The following is a 19,042-nucleotide window of genomic DNA, read 5'->3' on the forward strand; positions in this document are numbered from 1 at the left end:
CAGTCTGGCCAACGGTAGAAGTCTATGCCGCTATGGAGCATGGTTATAAACTCCTCGATATATTTGAGGTTTACCATTATCCAAAAACGGAATACTTCTTCGCCCAGTACATGACTGATTTTATTGCCTTGAAAGTGAAGAATTCCGGATTTCCCGCTCATGCGCAAACGCCTCTGCAAAAAGAGGCGTATATTGCCGATATAAATAAGAATGAAAAGCTCTCGCTGACCGTGGCGGATATTCAATCAAATCCTTCCCTGCGTAATATCGCTAAAATTAATTTAAATTCTCTCTGGGGTCGCATGGCGTTGAATACGGGAAAGATTCGCAGCATCTTTATCAACAATTATTACGAATTGATACGATACGCGAGCGATTACACTCTGGAATTAGTCGACTTACGGCCAGTTACGGAGTCGATCGCTCTCTTATCGTACAAAGCCAAAAGCGATTACATTCTAGACTACAAACTGGGGTCGGCTATTGTGGGGAGCTTTGTTTCTTGCTACGGGCGACTCGAATTGAAATAGATGCTGCTTCAATTGGACCGCTCAGCTTTGTATTGTGACACCGACTCCATAATCTACCGCCATCTACCGGGAAAGTTTGACATTCCAACTGGCAACCATATTGGCTGCTGGGCGGACGAACTCGGCGGTGATTATATAACTTCCTTTTGTAGTACCGGTGCCAAAACTTACTCGTTTCGCACTAGCAAAGGAAAAGAAGTCAAGAAAATTAAAGGCTTAACGTTAAACCGCGAAAATCTTGAAAAACTTGACTTTGAAACCTTTGAAAGTGTGGCGATGAATCCGGAAAAGGAAGTTACAGTCAATGTCCCTGTTAATTTTAAACGGGATAAATACAAGCTGCAGCTAGAGGCCGTGAAAATCACCAAAAGATTTCGCCAAACCTCGAATAAGAGATTGTTGAACGCCGATTTGACAACCAGTCGACCTTACGGTTTCAAAGAGGCAACACCAGCTTCAACATCTCTTTCGCATGAATTACGAGGCTAGGCGGAGACATACTTTTGAGGGCTTGTGGGAATCGTGCGTTCCTATCGAAGCCCTGGCCAAAGACGGTTTCTATCTTGCAGATGTAGAAACGTAGACGACGCGCTGCGCCTTTTGCGGCATTGCCCTGTACCAGTGGCGTTGCACGGACCATCCATCGAGGGAACATCGGAAGCACAGTCCATCGTGTCCGATGGTTTCCAAAAAAGCCGTGCAACAACAAACCACTGCGTCAGGGGTTTCCCGACTTCCCGACCAGCGAGGGCGAGGATGTTTGCGACCCTTTGGTCCAAACATGCCCAGCCACCAACAACGAGCGGTCGGGAAACGAAAAAGTGCGCGTGCGCATCAATCCGTCGTGTTTTCTTCTGTAGTGCGTGTCTACATCCTACCCTCCGAGTCTCGCGTGAACTTTGACTTCATGAATGCCCAACGGTTTCGGCAACGGATAACGAACTTTGAAAAAACTTTTTTAAAAAACAATTAATAGGGGATTTTGGGTAAAAGGGTTTTTTTTGTTTATATTGTTCTTATTAATTCTGTTTAAATATGTAAGGGTTTTTTGGGGTTTTTGGGTTTATAATGTTTTAATTTTTTGATTATTAATGTTTTTTTAAATATATATCTTTGTTTTTTAATATAAATAGCATGTGAACAATAATAAAATGTTTATTATTTAAAATGAATCCAACCGAGTCAGTCTCGCATTCTTTAAAATTCCAAACACCTGCCCAGTTTCTAATCGTGGGGCCGACGCAAGCGGGGAAGAGTTTTCTTTTAAGTAATTTATTACAAAATCATCAGCTAATGTTTGACCCACCGTATAAAAAGGTTATATATTGCTACGCGGCTTGGCAGCCAAACTACGAAAAATTGAAACAATTGATTCCGGGAATTCAATTTATTCAAGGATTGCCAACGGCCGATACGGACTTTTGGGAAATGAATCGCGATTCCTACTTGATACTAGACGACTTAGCTAGCCAATTATTTAAGCAAACTCATATTGCCGATTTAGTGTGCGTAACGTCGCATCACTTAGGATATACGGTCATTATTATTACGCAGCAACTGTTTCCCAAAGGTAGCCAATCGCGGATAATTTCCCAAAACTCTTCCTATTTTATAATAATGAAAAATCCTCGAGATGTTGCCTCAATTAGATATTTAGCGCAACAAATAAGTCCGGATAACCCGAAACGAATTACGGAAGCGTACAGACTAGCCACTAAAGAACCCTATAGCTATTTGTTAATTGATTTGAAACAAGAAACTCCGGAAAATTTACGATTAAGGTCGCGTGTTCCACCTCACGAATCACCTATGTATGTCTATGTCGATTAAATTTAATTGTCATTTGAATAATGGCGCCGCGTGTTAAACGTCGATCAGGAAAACGCTCTCGTTTCGTAGTAGCCCGTCCTTCGACAAAGTTTGCCAAATTTGTCCCTTATTTACAAAGTTTGCGTCAAACTAGCTGTAAACAACGGCGAACCCTCTTAAACAATAGTAGCGCGCCTCAATTAAAGAGCATTCAGACAATTTGTAAGAATTTAAAGGGCGGGGGCATTTATTTGAGTAAAAACCGTAAGAAAAAGCTAGCAAAGTACAAGAAAATTATTAGACAACTCGGATCTAGTACCTTGTCGCAGAAAAGCAAAAAAAAAGCTGTTGTTGCAGCAATCAGGTGGCTTTCTTACAACGTTGCTTGCAGCTATCCTGCCCTCAATTGTCCAAGCCATAGCTGCTAAACTATGAAACAAATGGTCCACTGCTGTAACTTCAACAGCGGCGCAAGAACATTCCGCCTTGGACCGAGAGATTGATGATATATTGAAATCGCCATTGAATGCTTACGATAAATTATATAAATATTTAGACGCTTTTAAGAAATATTTAAGTATCGAGAAACAAATTCCTTTACCTAAATTTGAGGTCGTTAGTCCTTCAATGTCTACCGCCAGCGCGCCGCCATTACCGGTCACCGCTAAAACGCCGCCGCGAAAAAAACAATTGTCATGGCCGAGCTATGCAGCGTCATCAGCTACAACAAGCACACCTGACAGCTCGTTCACCACACCTCGTCGTTATAAAACCGAACCTAGGCAAAAGGTTTTTAAAAGCGAAGCGGCTGTTAGGACACCAACACAGGAAGAATTCTACCAGCAATATGGCCCGACCTATGTTGGCGATATGGTGAAACGGCAAGCCGAAGTTTTGGCAAATCGTTTGCAACAGACATTTTTCACGCCAAAAAGGGAGCTAGAAGAAGGAGCTTACGGTTATGCAAATCCCGATGACGTTTTTCAAGAAGAAATCGCCGATGAACAAGAGAATTTAGCGGAGGAAAACGGGGACAATTTAACGGATTTGGAAAACCTGTTTGAAACGGCCTCTGCTAAACAAAAGAAAAAGAAAAAACAAAAAAAAACCTCGAAAAAAGAAAGACGAACTTCAAAATCTCGGCCCAGTAGTTCCATCTAACGAACGAAGGGGTCGACATCATAAATGGCGTGATATTAAATAATAAAATGTAAAATTAAGACAAATAAAAAATTGTTTTATTGTGAACAATATCTGTGTACATGTTTTTTTAAATGTAGAGATAAATATAATAAAGCGACATAGTCGTTAAGTTTAAGGTTATTAGCGTAAATAGCGTCTAATATCGTCTGTCTAGCCACGCCCTCACAGCGGAGTGCTAGGTACAGACTACAATGCAGACCGCACAGTTGAAAAAATGGATGTTGAATTTGCTGTTTATTGTAAACAACTCGTTTCCCGTATCGTTTTAAATTAACTTTGTAGTATCGCGGTGAATTTCCGTAAGTGCAAAACATTTCCACCGTGTCATTGTTAGAAAAGCACGCTATCCAATGTTCTCCAGCCTGACCAGCTGCTTCATTATTAAATATGAAGCAAAATTTCTGTCTCCTAGGATGTGGAGGGAGTTTATCTACTGGGAAGCATCCTAAATAGTAGGGTCGTGTTCTTTCGTCGCACGTTAAAAGAGCGTTTATTTGCGAAGTGTTCATAATTTAGTTTTGACAAGTCCCGTCTCAGGTAACGAGACTTTTTGTAATTCGGCGGCGTAGAAAACACCCAAAATTTGCTCCCCTTTTAAATCCGCTACGCGATAGACGGGTGGAGACCTTGGTATAACGTCAACAATGCGAAATATCTCGTCAGTAAACGTCCCTCCCGAGCTAATTTTTCTAAAGACTCGACTTGCTATAGAAAGACGCACGTAGTCGCCAACTTTAAGCCTCGGTGCGTATCGATTAATTCCGTTTGATTTCCCGTACAGTTTATTCCAAATAATTGATTCGTTATCTATATTAACATGAGCCGGCGCAATTCCAATTGTCGAATGAACCCGTTCATTATAGGCTCGATTAATTAAAGGTAAATATTTCACGTAATTTTTATTCCCTGTGGCCGTAATAACCCGGGCAATTTGTTCCTTGATTGTTCTAATAAAACGTTCCGCTAGACTAGCCTTATGCTGACTCCGGGCAAAATGTATTCGCACATTGTGACGTTTCAAAATGGAACCAAAGTTGCGCGAATTAAATTCTCCACCAAAATCGGTGTATATTTTTAAAGGGATCCTCTCTCGAAATATTTTTTTAAAATTTTCGATAATCTCGCCAGATGTTTTGTTTTTAAGAGGTACTGTCCATCCGTAGCGGCTTAAGACGTCAATGACGCACAAAACATAACGGACATTTTTATTAAAACGTTTTAATTTCGGTAGATCCAACAAATCAGCTTGAAAAACATCATCAATGGTCGTGGCGTACACTTGATTGGTCTTGAATCGGAAGCGTCTAAAGCGATGGTTCGTGTAGGCGGGTTGCTTTTCGAGGAAGGCGATTAATTTTGCTTCTGGCACATGCGGTAAAGCTTTTTGTAACCTCGCTAGCGACCCATAAGCGGCCGGATTAGCCACGTCGTAATAAATTTTTTTAATTTTAGCGTCCATATCTTAAAAAGTGTAAATAACGACTAAATGGTTTCCCAATAAACAACTTTATTTAATACACACAAAGGTATTTTATAAAAACAATATCAGTTAAACAAATACTATATATCAGTACATTTTGTTTTTAATAACCATATATCAGGGCGTTTTTTAAATCGGCAAAACTGTTAACAAAATAATCGTAAATATCCTCTTGATCCTCGAGCCAGCCATGGTCGGTCTCAAATTGATCCAAAATTTTCTCTCGATCCAACTGCGGCAACGCTTCGTGTAAATTTCGCTCGACTCGATCACTGAAATTTGTGTCAAATTCCGAGCAGCTTTGAGAGTGACATATTTGTTTTCGACACTCGGCGTTGGCGCAAGTGGAGGTGACGTCAAACAAAGTGGTAGTGAGCTCGTTTAACACGGGGCCAAAACCAAACGAAGCAAGTGTGCGAAGCAGAAAAGTCCAGTCCACACAATCAAACGCTTTTGTCAGGTCCATCTTCAATAGTATACCGGGCTGGTTTTTCAGATGTAAGTAAGACATCACATCGCTCACGTACCGAGTCGTCGTGGACACGTCGCGCCCACGAATAGCGCCCGTTTGACAAGGTGAAATAACGGACGGCGCGATCAACGAGAGTCGAGAGGCAAACACCTTCGCAATGAGCTTTCGATCCGTATTTAATAGCGTAATCGGCCTCCAATTACGAAGAAGCGACGGGTCCCCCTCCTTCGGCAATAAAACCACCATACCCTGCGTCATGGACCGGGGTAGCCGACCCGTGGTATGGATTTCCATCAAAAGGCGCAAGAATTCGTCCTTAATCAGTGGTAAGACGAACCGCCAAAACCGGACGGTGAGCCCATCCGTGCCAGGGCTACGACCAACGGCCATCGCGCGTAAGGCGGCGGTAAGGTCGGGCCACGTAACAGGGCCGTCACACAGATCCCTGTCGTCAGGTGTCAAACGGTCCTTGACGAAGGACGTAAAGTGATCCGTAACGGAATCATCGCTCGGAGCCCGTCGGTAGAGATCACTAAAATAGCGGAAGACTTCGCCCCGCACGCGGAGGCTATCGTCGAGGGTGGTACCGTCATCCAACTGAAGATGTTTCAGGCTCCGCCTGGATTGGCGGTGCCGTTCTAAACTAAGAAAGTACCCGGAAGGTTGTTCCCCCAAATCCTGCCACGCCAAATTTGAACGAACAACCGCACCCTGCAACTCACGTAAGTCATAGTCCCGTAAAGCAGTCTGAACGTCAAACAATTCCTTCTCGAGATGATCCGCGGGAGTCTGTATTAACTGGTCCGAGAGAGACGCGAACCGAGAGGCCAACGTCGCGCGTGTCTGCCGCTGATCTCTGGCACGCGATTTACCATAAAAAATAGCATAGTCACGTAGTCGAGTCTTTAAATTTTCATACCAAAGGAAAATGTCATCGCGACATTCCGGCGTAGACCGACTGCGAGCGATGACGCGCTGTACGGCCGTCGCGAAAACGGCTTCGTCAAGTAAGGAGTCATTAAAAGACCAAGTCCCCGGACCGCGAATGATGCCCTCGAAATCCATGTGAGTGATGACCATGGCATGATCGGAAATAGGACAAGGTCGGATAAGGGAATGACGGACATTATGGGAGTCAAAATTACGAACAAAAATGTAGTCAATGCGAGAACGAATAAATTTACCAAATACAAAACCCGAGCGCGTAAATTCACAATTATTAGCATGTTTAAGTCGGTAAGTGTCAATCAAACTTAGGCTATCCTTAAAAACTTGAGCGTTAGTAGGCCGAAAACCAAAGGACCCCACCCCCGAGGGCGAACGATCCAGGTGGCGACTGCAAATATCATTTAAATCCCCCGCAAACACGACTCTACCGTCCGGGAAAGAATTTCTGATATCTCCAAAAAAACTGAACCCGATCACCCTCGGCGTTGGGGGCGTAAACATTAAAAAAATACGTTCTTACATCAAAAAACTCGGTAGTAACCAATAAAGCCCGACCGGAAATTATTTGAGTAACATTCAAGACCCGTATAGCCAATTTTTTAGTAAACAAGATAGCAACCCCCCGAAAGCCACTCACTAGATCGTGAGAAAAAAACAATTGACCAAAAAATAACAATTTAAAGGCAGCGACATGCGACGCATCCCAATGCGTTTCTTGTAAAAAAACAATGTCCATGTCCTTAATGAATTCGACTAATAAAGCCATCTTACCCACGTCCCGTAAACCATGAACATTTAAAGTAGCTATTTTGACAACCATGCAACCTACTTTGTCTGTGAAGGGTCCGGCGGTTTATTCGGAGTAAACCACGAGCGTTGGCCAGATTCGGATTCGGTTTCCTGAGGAACTGGGGACGTTTCTGCGACAAGTCAGAGGTGGAACCAAGAGAATGTTTAGTTCCCCGATTGCCGCCCCCCTCTGACTCAAAAGGGTTAACTTCCGCATCAGGGTCACCGTCGACGAGCATATCCTCACTAGAACTGAGATTCTGGCCATGATGGCCAGAAATGGTAACGGTGACATTAGGAATCTCCGCATCAGCAACTCCATCGGACATGAGAGCAGGGGGCAAGCCTGCCCCATCACGGACAGGAAAGACTTCGGACTGGAGCACGACATCGCGTTCAGAACCGATAGCTACCTGACCCATCTTCTCTGGGCAGTCACGGGCAAGATGACCGTGTGTCTCACACCGACGACAAACATTACGCGGACAACTTTTGTAAATGTGACCTTCAGCGAGACACCCGTTACAAACCCGATTTTGCGCCTCATGGCGAACGCGATAAAAGGTTTCGCGCCCGAGAACATCCGCGATTTTCAAGCCGTACGGAAGTGATGAAACCCCCTTAGGCAAAACCACGCGTACGCAACGCTCACCAAGGTACAATCCATCAAATTTACGCCAAACGACCTCCCCTTGATTTCGCAACCAAGGGAGACCAATTTCGCAACCACGGCATCATCGGACACGAATTCAGGCAAACCATGTATTTTAATAATTACCGATCTCGAGACGACTGATTCAGCAGGACACAGGACGTCCATGATTTCCACCCCAGCTTTGACACACTCTTCAGCATCTTTCTCCGACAAAAACGTAATAAAGTAACCTCCATTACCAGGAACCACAGACGAAATGGCATCAAGACCAAATGATTTTTTAACGGCAGCAACAACAACAGCAGTGGTTTGCACCATACAAACAACGAAGACGCTTCGTCGAAGCGCCTCCATGATGGAGGACTCCCCGAAGGAAACCCTCGAGACCGAGGCTTCGCGGGCGAAAGCCGAATTCCGTACAATCAAAAACAACCAACAAAGTACGCCGCAAAGGATCCGACTAACAAGGCGGAGAAAGGACCGCCGAAAAAGGAAACCGTAAAACGCAACAAACACGGAGAGCGAAAAGAAACAACCGCACTCCACGAAAGCTAACAACGATCAAGGCAGACACGTTATCCATTACGCCACAAGCCCTAGCTTCGTATTATAAATAAAATTTCCAAACAGTGTTTTGATGCATTCTTTATGACGCATAAAAGATCTTATACGAAAATAAACAACGAGCTTGCCAGGACTCGAACCTGGAATCTTCTGCTCCGTAGGCAGACGCGTTATCCATTGCGCCACAAGCCCGTTAGAGGTTGATCAAAATGCTATTGAAGCATTGCAATATTATAAATTTCCCTTCCGTTATACTCTAATAATCATCTTTAAATTGTAATACCGAGCTTGCCAGGACTCGAACCTGGAATTTTCTGCTTCGAAGGCAGACGCGTTATCCATTACGCCACAAGCCCTAGCTTCGTATTATAAATAAAATTTCCAAACATTGTATTTATGCATTCTTTATGACGCATAAAAGATCTTTTACGAAAATAAACATAGAGCTTGCAAGGACTCGAACCTGGAATCTTCTGCTCCGTAGGCAGACGTGTTATCCATTGCGCCACAAGCCCGTTATAAGTATTTCAAAATGCTATTGAAGCATTGCAATATTATAAATTTCCCTTCCGTTACACTCTAATAATCATCTTTAAATGGTAATACCGAGCTTGCCAGGACTTTAACCCGGAATCTTCTGCTCCGTAGGCAGACGCGTTATCCATTGCGCCACAAGCCCGTTAGAGGTTGATCAAAATGCTATTGAAGCATTGCAATATTATATATTTCCCTTCGTTATACTCTAATAATCATCTTCAAATGGTAATACCGAGCTTGCCAGGACTCGAACGTGGAATCTTCTGCTCCGTAGGCAGACGCGTTATCCATTGCGTCACAAGCCCGTTAGTGGTTGATCTAAATGCTATTGAAGCATTGCAATATTATAAATTTCCCTTCGTTATACTCTGATAATCATCTTTAAATGGTAATACCGAGCTTGCCAGGACTCGAACCTGGAATTTTCTGCTTCGAAGGCAGACGCGTTATCCATTGCACCACAAGCCCGTTAGAGCTTGATAAAAATGCTATTGAAGCATTGCAATATTATAAATTTCCCTTCGTTATACTCTAATAATCATCTTCAAATGGTAATACCGAGCTTACCAGGACTCGAACCTGGAATTTTCTGCTTCGAAGGCAGACGCGTTACCCATTACGCGTGAAGCCCTAGCTTCGTATTATAAATAAAATTTCCAAACATTGTATTTATGCATTCTTTATGACGCATAAAAGATCTTTTACGAAAATAAACATAGAGCTTGCCAGGACTCAAACCTGGAATCTTCTGCTCCGTAGGCACACGCGTAATTCATTGCGCCACAATCCCGCTATAGGTTGATCAAAATGCTATAGAAGCATTGCAATATTATAAATTTCCCTTCCGTTATACTATAATAATCATCTTTAAATGGTAATACCGAGCTTGCCAGGACTCTAACCCGGAATCTTCTGCTTCGAAGGCAGACGCGTTATCCATAACGCCACAAGCCCGTTAGAGGTTGATCAAAATGCTATAGAAGCATTGCAATATTATAAATTTCGCTTCCGTTATACTCTAATAATCATCTTTAAATGGTAATACCGAGCTTGCCAGGACTCGAACCCGGAATCTTCTGCTTCGAAGGCAGACACGTTATCCATTACGCCACAAGCCCTAGCTTCGTATTATAAATAAAATTTCCAAACAGTGTTTTGATGCATTATTTATGACGCATAAAAGATCTTATACGAAAATAAACAACGAGCTTGCCAGGACTCGAACCTGGAATCTTCTGCTCCGTAGGCAGACGCGTTATCCATTGCGCCACAAGCCCGTTAGAGGTTGATCAAAATGCTATTGAAGCATTGCAATATTATAAATTTCCCTACCGTTATACTCTAATAATCATCTTTAAATGGTAATACCGAGCTTGCCAGGACTCGAACCCGGAATCTTCTGCTTCGAAGGCAGACACGTTATCCATTACGCCACAAGCCCTAGCTTCGTATTATAAATAAAATTTCCAAACATTGTATTTATGCATTCTTTATGACGCATAAAATATCTTTTACGAAAATAAACATAGAGCTTGCCAGGACTCGAACCTGGAATCTTCTGCTCCGTAGGCACACGCGTAATTCATTGCGCCACAAGCCCGCTATAGGTTGATCAAAATGCTATAGAAGCATTGCAATATTATAAATTTCCCTTCCGTTATACTCTAATAAGTAGTGATAGCTATACAGATTCGCAGAGATCCAAGATGGCCGCCACCCCAAGATGGCCGCCCTCCACCAAACTCAAACCAAACTTCCCAGACAAGTCTGGACTAGCCCGAGCTCCTGCCTGTTAGTTTCAACCCCCATGACACCATCTTCTTAACTTAAACCAAAACTAAACCTATATTCAACCTGGGCGTCGTCCCCTATCGTCTAGTAATGGGCGTCAACCTTTCATATTGTAGGCATAGAGTTAATAAAGAAAAACAGCCAGATTTTAATACACCAGATATTTTACTTTTCATAAGATGTACAGATATGCGTAATAAATAAATACAAAATATATATTACAAAATAATCAACAATAAGCAAGGATAAACAAACATGTTTTAAAGAGTTCATTTTTCACGTTGACCCCGTATCGTTATTGGACTCGGAAGGGTTATCTGTGGAGGGACGTCGGGGTTTATTTTCCAGCTGTTTTCTGCTTCGCCGCTCGATTTCGTAAAGAGTTAACAAAACGTTAACTATCAACCCGTAAACAAAAAAGAAAAAGAGGCATAGCATATTGGACGGGTTACAAAAGCAAATGATATTTAAATAGCTAGTACGTGATATATATGTAATATAATAGCAAGGAAAGCGATATTGTTGATTTGTTCCTACTTGGCTTATTAGGCGGGGTGTAAGTAAAGAGATAAATTTCATTGGATAGGTTAATTAAAGCGGAGCTAAAAAAACAAGCCTATAATTATAAGTCTGGAAAGAATATACAAATATGCGAATAAAGATTTTTAATAACAGATATTATACAATAACATTAAAACAAAATAACAAAAATATATAAAACTAAAATATTTACATAAAATAAACCCACCACCAATAAAAAATTACTAGACGCCGGTCGACCCAAACCCCCCACTGCCGCGTGACGTAGGGGTCAAAGTCTAGAAATAACATAAAAACATGTTACAAGTTGAATTCTAAATTAAAAAACTAAAAAATATTTACCGCCACTTCTACCGGTCTTAACAATATAACCGGCGTAACTATCAATTGGGCGAAACGATCGCCCCGCTTGACAACGTAGGGGGTTTCCCCCACATTTGCGACGACCACTTTTAACGGGCCGCGATAGTCAGCGTCTATTATTGTTAAGAAATATTATACTTTTGGGCATTATAAAATAACTAATAAACATACCTATCGTCCCCTCGGCGACAAACAGCCCTTGGGCTGTTAAACTGCTACGGCCAACAACGCGGCCGTAGCTGTTCTCGGGCAGCATAACGCCTAACCCAGTCGACACAATTTTGATACCGTGAGGGTCAATTACGATATCCACTGGACAATATAAGTCCAGTCCGGCCGACTGGGGAGTGGTACGACGGGGAGTAAGCGCTGCCGGATGGATTTTGATGACCGGCAGGCAGGGCAAACGAGAGGCGTTGGAAAAAGACATTTTAAAGAGGTGCTGTTGAAGTCTTTAGAAAACAACTGATAACTTTCATTTTGAAACACGGGGCTTATATACAAAAGTAGCGAGGTCAAATCTAATAGTGTCTAGCCAATACTTTCAAGATTCTTAAAATTCAATAAATAGCAAAAAGTTAATTAGATATATAGACATAGAAATTACAAAATCTATCCGAGGTCTAAGTTTTTTTCGTATGCAAAAAAGTTGTTTGGCGTGTTTTAAATAATTCAAACGAGATCGTGTTATATAAAAAAACCTTTAGCGAAGGTTAAAAAGAAGTTACTTTGATAGATGCCTAAGGGGACAAATATTATTCGTATGCAAAGCTTGTTTGTACGATAAGAGAGCGATCGACTCCGTAACTGGCCGTAAGTCGACTAATTCCAGAGTGTAATCGCTCGCGTATCGTATCAATTCGTAATAATTGTTGATAAAGATGCTGCGAATCTTTCCCGTATTCAACGCCATGCGACCCCAGAGAGAATTTAAATTAATTTTAGCGATATTACGCAGGGAAGGATTTGATTGAATATCCGCCACGGTCAGCGAGAGCTTTTCATTCTTATTTATATCGGCAATATACGCCTCTTTTTGCAGAGGCGTTTGCGCATGAGCGGGAAATCCGGAATTCTTCACTTTCAAGGCAATAAAATCAGTCATGTACTGGGCGAAGAAGTATTCCGTTTTTGGATAATGGTAAACCTCAAATATATCGAGGAGTTTATAACCATGCTCCATAGCGGCATAGACTTCTACCGTTGGCCAGACTGATTCGAAAGCTCGTTCATTAACATCAAAGAGGAGCTTATTAAATATTGCATTCAAGATGTCCGAGTCTTTTAGAAAAATTTACGTCGACCTAACAAAATTAGACCCCTTTTGCTTAAAAAATATCACTTTGGCGGGTGCTCTAACCACTATCTATCTTAACAATTACTATAAACCTTACAGCATGGGTATTGTTCCTTCTAACGGCTATAATGCAAAATTTAATCACAGTCAGATTAGCTTAAAATATCTCGCTTGGGTGGAGAAAACGGAGGATATAAAATTGCGAACGGCTTTAAGCTACGGGGTCGAGTATCGCGTGGGTCGCTATTTAGTCGATGGCTACAGTCAAACTCCGCCCAAAATCTACGATTTTCACGGTTGCTACTTTCACGGTTGTCCATGCCAAAAACTTAATGCCTACAATACCCAACTCAAAGCCAGCAACAGGTTTCTGTACGAGCGGACGCTAGATAGAGAGCTGTTTATTAAAGAGAAGATGGTTGGGTATGAATATACCTCCATCTTCGAGTGTCAATTTGCTAAGCTTTTAAAAGAAAACGCCGAAGCAAAGGCTTTCTGCAAGAGTTTAACTTTTCGACCTCAAATATCCGCTCGTAGCGCTCTCTATGGGGGACGAACGGAAAATTTTGTTCTTAACTGCCACGTGCAAGGTGAGGAGAAAATTTTCTACAAGGATATTATTTCTTTGTACCCGAAAGTTTGTCGCGATTGTCCGTACCCTAGCGGCCACCCCATAATCTATAACAGAGATTTTGACAAATCGCCAGGCTGGTATTTTGGCGTTATGAGTTGTCGTCTGCTGGCCCCTCAAGATCTCCACATCCCCTTAATTCCTTTTCGCAGTGGTGGTAAATTAGCCTACGCCCTCTGTCGCACGTGTCTAGAATTGCGAGCGGAAATCTGCGATCACACTGTTAATGAACGAGCTTTCGAATCAGTCTGGCCAACGGTAGAAGTCTATGCCGCTATGGAGCATGGTTATAAACTCCTCGATATATTTGAGGTTTACCATTATCCAAAAACGGAATACTTCTTCGCCCAGTACATGACTGATTTTATTGCCTTGAAAGTGAAGAATTCCGGATTTCCCGCTCATGCGCAAACGCCTCTGCAAAAAGAGGCGTATATTGCCGATATAAATAAGAATGAAAAGCTCTCGCTGACCGTGGCGGATATTCAATCAAATCCTTCCCTGCGTAATATCGCTAAAATTAATTTAAATTCTCTCTGGGGTCGCATGGCGTTGAATACGGGAAAGATTCGCAGCATCTTTATCAACAATTATTACGAATTGATACGATACGCGAGCGATTACACTCTGGAATTAGTCGACTTACGGCCAGTTACGGAGTCGATCGCTCTCTTATCGTACAAAGCCAAAAGCGATTACATTCTAGACTACAAACTGGGGTCGGCTATTGTGGGGAGCTTTGTTTCTTGCTACGGGCGACTCGAATTGAAATAGATGCTGCTTCAATTGGACCGCTCAGCTTTGTATTGTGACACCGACTCCATAATCTACCGCCATCTACCGGGAAAGTTTGACATTCCAACTGGCAACCATATTGGCTGCTGGGCGGACGAACTCGGCGGTGATTATATAACTTCCTTTTGTAGTACCGGTGCCAAAACTTACTCGTTTCGCACTAGCAAAGGAAAAGAAGTCAAGAAAATTAAAGGCTTAACGTTAAACCGCGAAAATCTTGAAAAACTTGACTTTGAAACCTTTGAAAGTGTGGCGATGAATCCGGAAAAGGAAGTTACAGTCAATGTCCCTGTTAATTTTAAACGGGATAAATACAAGCTGCAGCTAGAGGCCGTGAAAATCACCAAAAGATTTCGCCAAACCTCGAATAAGAGATTGTTGAACGCCGATTTGACAACCAGTCGACCTTACGGTTTCAAAGAGGCAACACCAGCTTCAACATCTCTTTCGCATGAATTACGAGGCTAGGCGGAGACATACTTTTGAGGGCTTGTGGGAATCGTGCGTTCCTATCGAAGCCCTGGCCAAAGACGGTTTCTATCTTGCAGATGTAGAAACGTAGACGACGCGCTGCGCCTTTTGCGGCATTGCCCTGTACCAGTGGCGTTGCACGGACCATCCATCGAGGGAACATCGGAAGCACAGTCCATCGTGTCCGATGGTTTCCAAAAAAGCCGTGCAACAACAAACCACTGCGTCAGGGGTTTCCCGACTTCCCGACCAGCGAGGGCGAGGATGTTTGCGACCCTTTGGTCCAAACATGCCCAGCCACCAACAACGAGCGGTCGGGAAACGAAAAAGTGCGCGTGCGCATCAATCCGTCGTGTTTTCTTCTGTAGTGCGTGTCTACATCCTACCCTCCGAGTCTCGCGTGAACTTTGACTTCATGAATGCCCAACGGTTTCGGCAACGGATAACGAACTTTGAAAAAACTTTTTTAAAAAACAATTAATAGGGGATTTTGGGTAAAAGGGTTTTTTTTGTTTATATTGTTCTTATTAATTCTGTTTAAATATGTAAGGGTTTTTTGGGGTTTTTGGGTTTATAATGTTTTAATTTTTTGATTATTAATGTTTTTTTAAATATATATCTTTGTTTTTTAATATAAATAGCATGTGAACAATAATAAAATGTTTATTATTTAAAATGAATCCAACCGAGTCAGTCTCGCATTCTTTAAAATTCCAAACACCTGCCCAGTTTCTAATCGTGGGGCCGACGCAAGCGGGGAAGAGTTTTCTTTTAAGTAATTTATTACAAAATCATCAGCTAATGTTTGACCCACCGTATAAAAAGGTTATATATTGCTACGCGGCTTGGCAGCCAAACTACGAAAAATTGAAACAATTGATTCCGGGAATTCAATTTATTCAAGGATTGCCAACGGCCGATACGGACTTTTGGGAAATGAATCGCGATTCCTACTTGATACTAGACGACTTAGCTAGCCAATTATTTAAGCAAACTCATATTGCCGATTTAGTGTGCGTAACGTCGCATCACTTAGGATATACGGTCATTATTATTACGCAGCAACTGTTTCCCAAAGGTAGCCAATCGCGGATAATTTCCCAAAACTCTTCCTATTTTATAATAATGAAAAATCCTCGAGATGTTGCCTCAATTAGATATTTAGCGCAACAAATAAGTCCGGATAACCCGAAACGAATTACGGAAGCGTACAGACTAGCCACTAAAGAACCCTATAGCTATTTGTTAATTGATTTGAAACAAGAAACTCCGGAAAATTTACGATTAAGGTCGCGTGTTCCACCTCACGAATCACCTATGTATGTCTATGTCGATTAAATTTAATTGTCATTTGAATAATGGCGCCGCGTGTTAAACGTCGATCAGGAAAACGCTCTCGTTTCGTAGTAGCCCGTCCTTCGACAAAGTTTGCCAAATTTGTCCCTTATTTACAAAGTTTGCGTCAAACTAGCTGTAAACAACGGCGAACCCTCTTAAACAATAGTAGCGCGCCTCAATTAAAGAGCATTCAGACAATTTGTAAGAATTTAAAGGGCGGGGGCATTTATTTGAGTAAAAACCGTAAGAAAAAGCTAGCAAAGTACAAGAAAATTATTAGACAACTCGGATCTAGTACCTTGTCGCAGAAAAGCAAAAAAAAAGCTGTTGTTGCAGCAATCAGGTGGCTTTCTTACAACGTTGCTTGCAGCTATCCTGCCCTCAATTGTCCAAGCCATAGCTGCTAAACTATGAAACAAATGGTCCACTGCTGTAACTTCAACAGCGGCGCAAGAACATTCCGCCTTGGACCGAGAGATTGATGATATATTGAAATCGCCATTGAATGCTTACGATAAATTATATAAATATTTAGACGCTTTTAAGAAATATTTAAGTATCGAGAAACAAATTCCTTTACCTAAATTTGAGGTCGTTAGTCCTTCAATGTCTACCGCCAGCGCGCCGCCATTACCGGTCACCGCTAAAACGCCGCCGCGAAAAAAACAATTGTCATGGCCGAGCTATGCAGCGTCATCAGCTACAACAAGCACACCTGACAGCTCGTTCACCACACCTCGTCGTTATAAAACCGAACCTAGGCAAAAGGTTTTTAAAAGCGAAGCGGCTGTTAGGACACCAACACAGGAAGAATTCTACCAGCAATATGGCCCGACCTATGTTGGCGATATGGTGAAACGGCAAGCCGAAGTTTTGGCAAATCGTTTGCAACAGACATTTTTCACGCCAAAAAGGGAGCTAGAAGAAGGAGCTTACGGTTATGCAAATCCCGATGACGTTTTTCAAGAAGAAATCGCCGATGAACAAGAGAATTTAGCGGAGGAAAACGGGGACAATTTAACGGATTTGGAAAACCTGTTTGAAACGGCCTCTGCTAAACAAAAGAAAAAGAAAAAACAAAAAAAAACCTCGAAAAAAGAAAGACGAACTTCAAAATCTCGGCCCAGTAGTTCCATCTAACGAACGAAGGGGTCGACATCATAAATGGCGTGATATTAAATAATAAAATGTAAAATTAAGACAAATAAAAAATTGTTTTATTGTGAACAATATCTGTGTACATGTTTTTTTAAATGTAGAGATAAATATAATAAAGCGACATAGTCGTTAAGTTTAAGGTTATTAGCGTAAATAGCGTCTAATATCGTCTGTCTAGCCACGCCCTCACAGCGGAGTGCTAGGTACAGACTACAATGCAGACCGCACAGTTGAAAAAATGGATGTTGAATTTGCTGTTTATTGTAAACAACTCGTTTCCCGTATCGTTTTAAATTAACTTTGTAGTATCGCGGTGAATTTCCGTAAGTGCAAAACATTTCCACCGTGTCATTGTTAGAAAAGCACGCTATCCAATGTTCTCCAGCCTGACCAGCTGCTTCATTATTAAATATGAAGCAAAATTTCTGTCTCCTAGGATGTGGAGGGAGTTTATCTACTGGGAAGCATCCTAAATAGTAGGGTCGTGTTCTTTCGTCGCACGTTAAAAGAGCGTTTATTTGCGAAGTGTTCATAATTTAGTTTTGACAAGTCCCGTCTCAGGTAACGAGACTTTTTGTAATTCGGCGGCGTAGAAAACACCCAAAATTTGCTCCCCTTTTAAATCCGCTACGCGATAGACGGGTGGAGACCTTGGTATAACGTCAACAATGCGAAATATCTCGTCAGTAAACGTCCCTCCCGAGCTAATTTTTCTAAAGACTCGACTTGCTATAGAAAGACGCACGTAGTCGCCAACTTTAAGCCTCGGTGCGTATCGATTAATTCCGTTTGATTTCCCGTACAGTTTATTCCAAATAATTGATTCGTTATCTATATTAACATGAGCCGGCGCAATTCCAATTGTCGAATGAACCCGTTCATTATAGGCTCGATTAATTAAAGGTAAATATTTCACGTAATTTTTATTCCCTGTGGCCGTAATAACCCGGGCAATTTGTTCCTTGATTGTTCTAATAAAACGTTCCGCTAGACTAGCCTTATGCTGACTCCGGGCAAAATGTATTCGCACATTGTGACGTTTCAAAATGGAACCAAAGTTGCGCGAATTAAATTCTCCACCAAAATCGGTGTATATTTTTAAAGGGATCCTCTCTTGAAATATTTTTTTAAAATTTTCGATAATCTCGCCAGATGTTTTGTTTTTAAGAGGTACTGTCCATCCGTAGCGGCTTAAGACGTCAATGACGCACAAAACATAACGGACATTTTTATTAAAACGTTTTAATTTCGGTAGATCCAACAAATCAGCTTGAAAAACATCATCAATGGTCGTGGCGTACACTTGATTGGTCTTGAATCGGAAGCGTCTAAAGCGATGGTTCGTGTAGGCGGGTTGCTTTTCGAGGAAGGCGATTAATTTTGCTTCTGGCACATGCGGTAAAGCTTTTTGTAACCTCGCTAGCGACCCATAAGCGGCCGGATTAGCCACGTCGTAATAAATTTTTTTAATTTTAGCGTCCATATCTTAAAAAGTGTAAATAACGACTAAATGGTTTCCCAATAAACAACTTTATTTAATACACACAAAGGTATTTTATAAAAACAATATCAGTTAAACAAATACTATATATCAGTACATTTTGTTTTTAATAACCATATATCAGGGCGTTTTTTAAATCGGCAAAACTGTTAACAAAATAATCGTAAATA

At 41.8% G+C, this 19,042-nt stretch overlaps 7 non-coding genes across 7 annotated transcripts; all 7 read right to left on the reverse strand.

Moving 5' to 3' along the window:
* Positions 1 to 8,569: 8,569 nt before the first annotated feature.
* Positions 8,570 to 8,642, reverse strand: TRNAR-ACG (transfer RNA arginine (anticodon ACG)). The gene has a single exon. It is a non-coding gene; the product is annotated as a tRNA-Arg (tRNA).
* A 91-nt stretch (positions 8,643 to 8,733) lies between these two features.
* On the reverse strand, positions 8,734 to 8,806 carry TRNAR-UCG (transfer RNA arginine (anticodon UCG)). Its single transcript has one exon. It is a non-coding gene; the product is annotated as a tRNA-Arg (tRNA).
* A 250-nt stretch (positions 8,807 to 9,056) lies between these two features.
* Positions 9,057 to 9,129, reverse strand: TRNAR-ACG (transfer RNA arginine (anticodon ACG)). Its single transcript has one exon. It is a non-coding gene; the product is annotated as a tRNA-Arg (tRNA).
* Positions 9,130 to 9,382: 253 nt separating this feature from the next.
* On the reverse strand, positions 9,383 to 9,455 carry TRNAR-UCG (transfer RNA arginine (anticodon UCG)). The gene has a single exon. It is a non-coding gene; the product is annotated as a tRNA-Arg (tRNA).
* Positions 9,456 to 10,032: 577 nt separating this feature from the next.
* TRNAR-UCG (transfer RNA arginine (anticodon UCG)) lies at positions 10,033 to 10,105 on the reverse strand. Its single transcript has one exon. It is a non-coding gene; the product is annotated as a tRNA-Arg (tRNA).
* An 86-nt stretch (positions 10,106 to 10,191) lies between these two features.
* Positions 10,192 to 10,264, reverse strand: TRNAR-ACG (transfer RNA arginine (anticodon ACG)). The gene has a single exon. It is a non-coding gene; the product is annotated as a tRNA-Arg (tRNA).
* A 91-nt stretch (positions 10,265 to 10,355) lies between these two features.
* On the reverse strand, positions 10,356 to 10,428 carry TRNAR-UCG (transfer RNA arginine (anticodon UCG)). Its single transcript has one exon. It is a non-coding gene; the product is annotated as a tRNA-Arg (tRNA).
* Between the last annotated feature and the right edge of the window lie 8,614 nt (positions 10,429 to 19,042).

Source organism: Phalangium opilio, unplaced genomic scaffold, assembly GCF_054372755.1.
Source record: "Phalangium opilio isolate 3A_F unplaced genomic scaffold, DU_Popi_V2 ptg000037l_1, whole genome shotgun sequence".
In the NCBI taxonomy this organism is placed as follows: Eukaryota; Metazoa; Arthropoda; class Arachnida; order Opiliones; family Phalangiidae; genus Phalangium; species Phalangium opilio.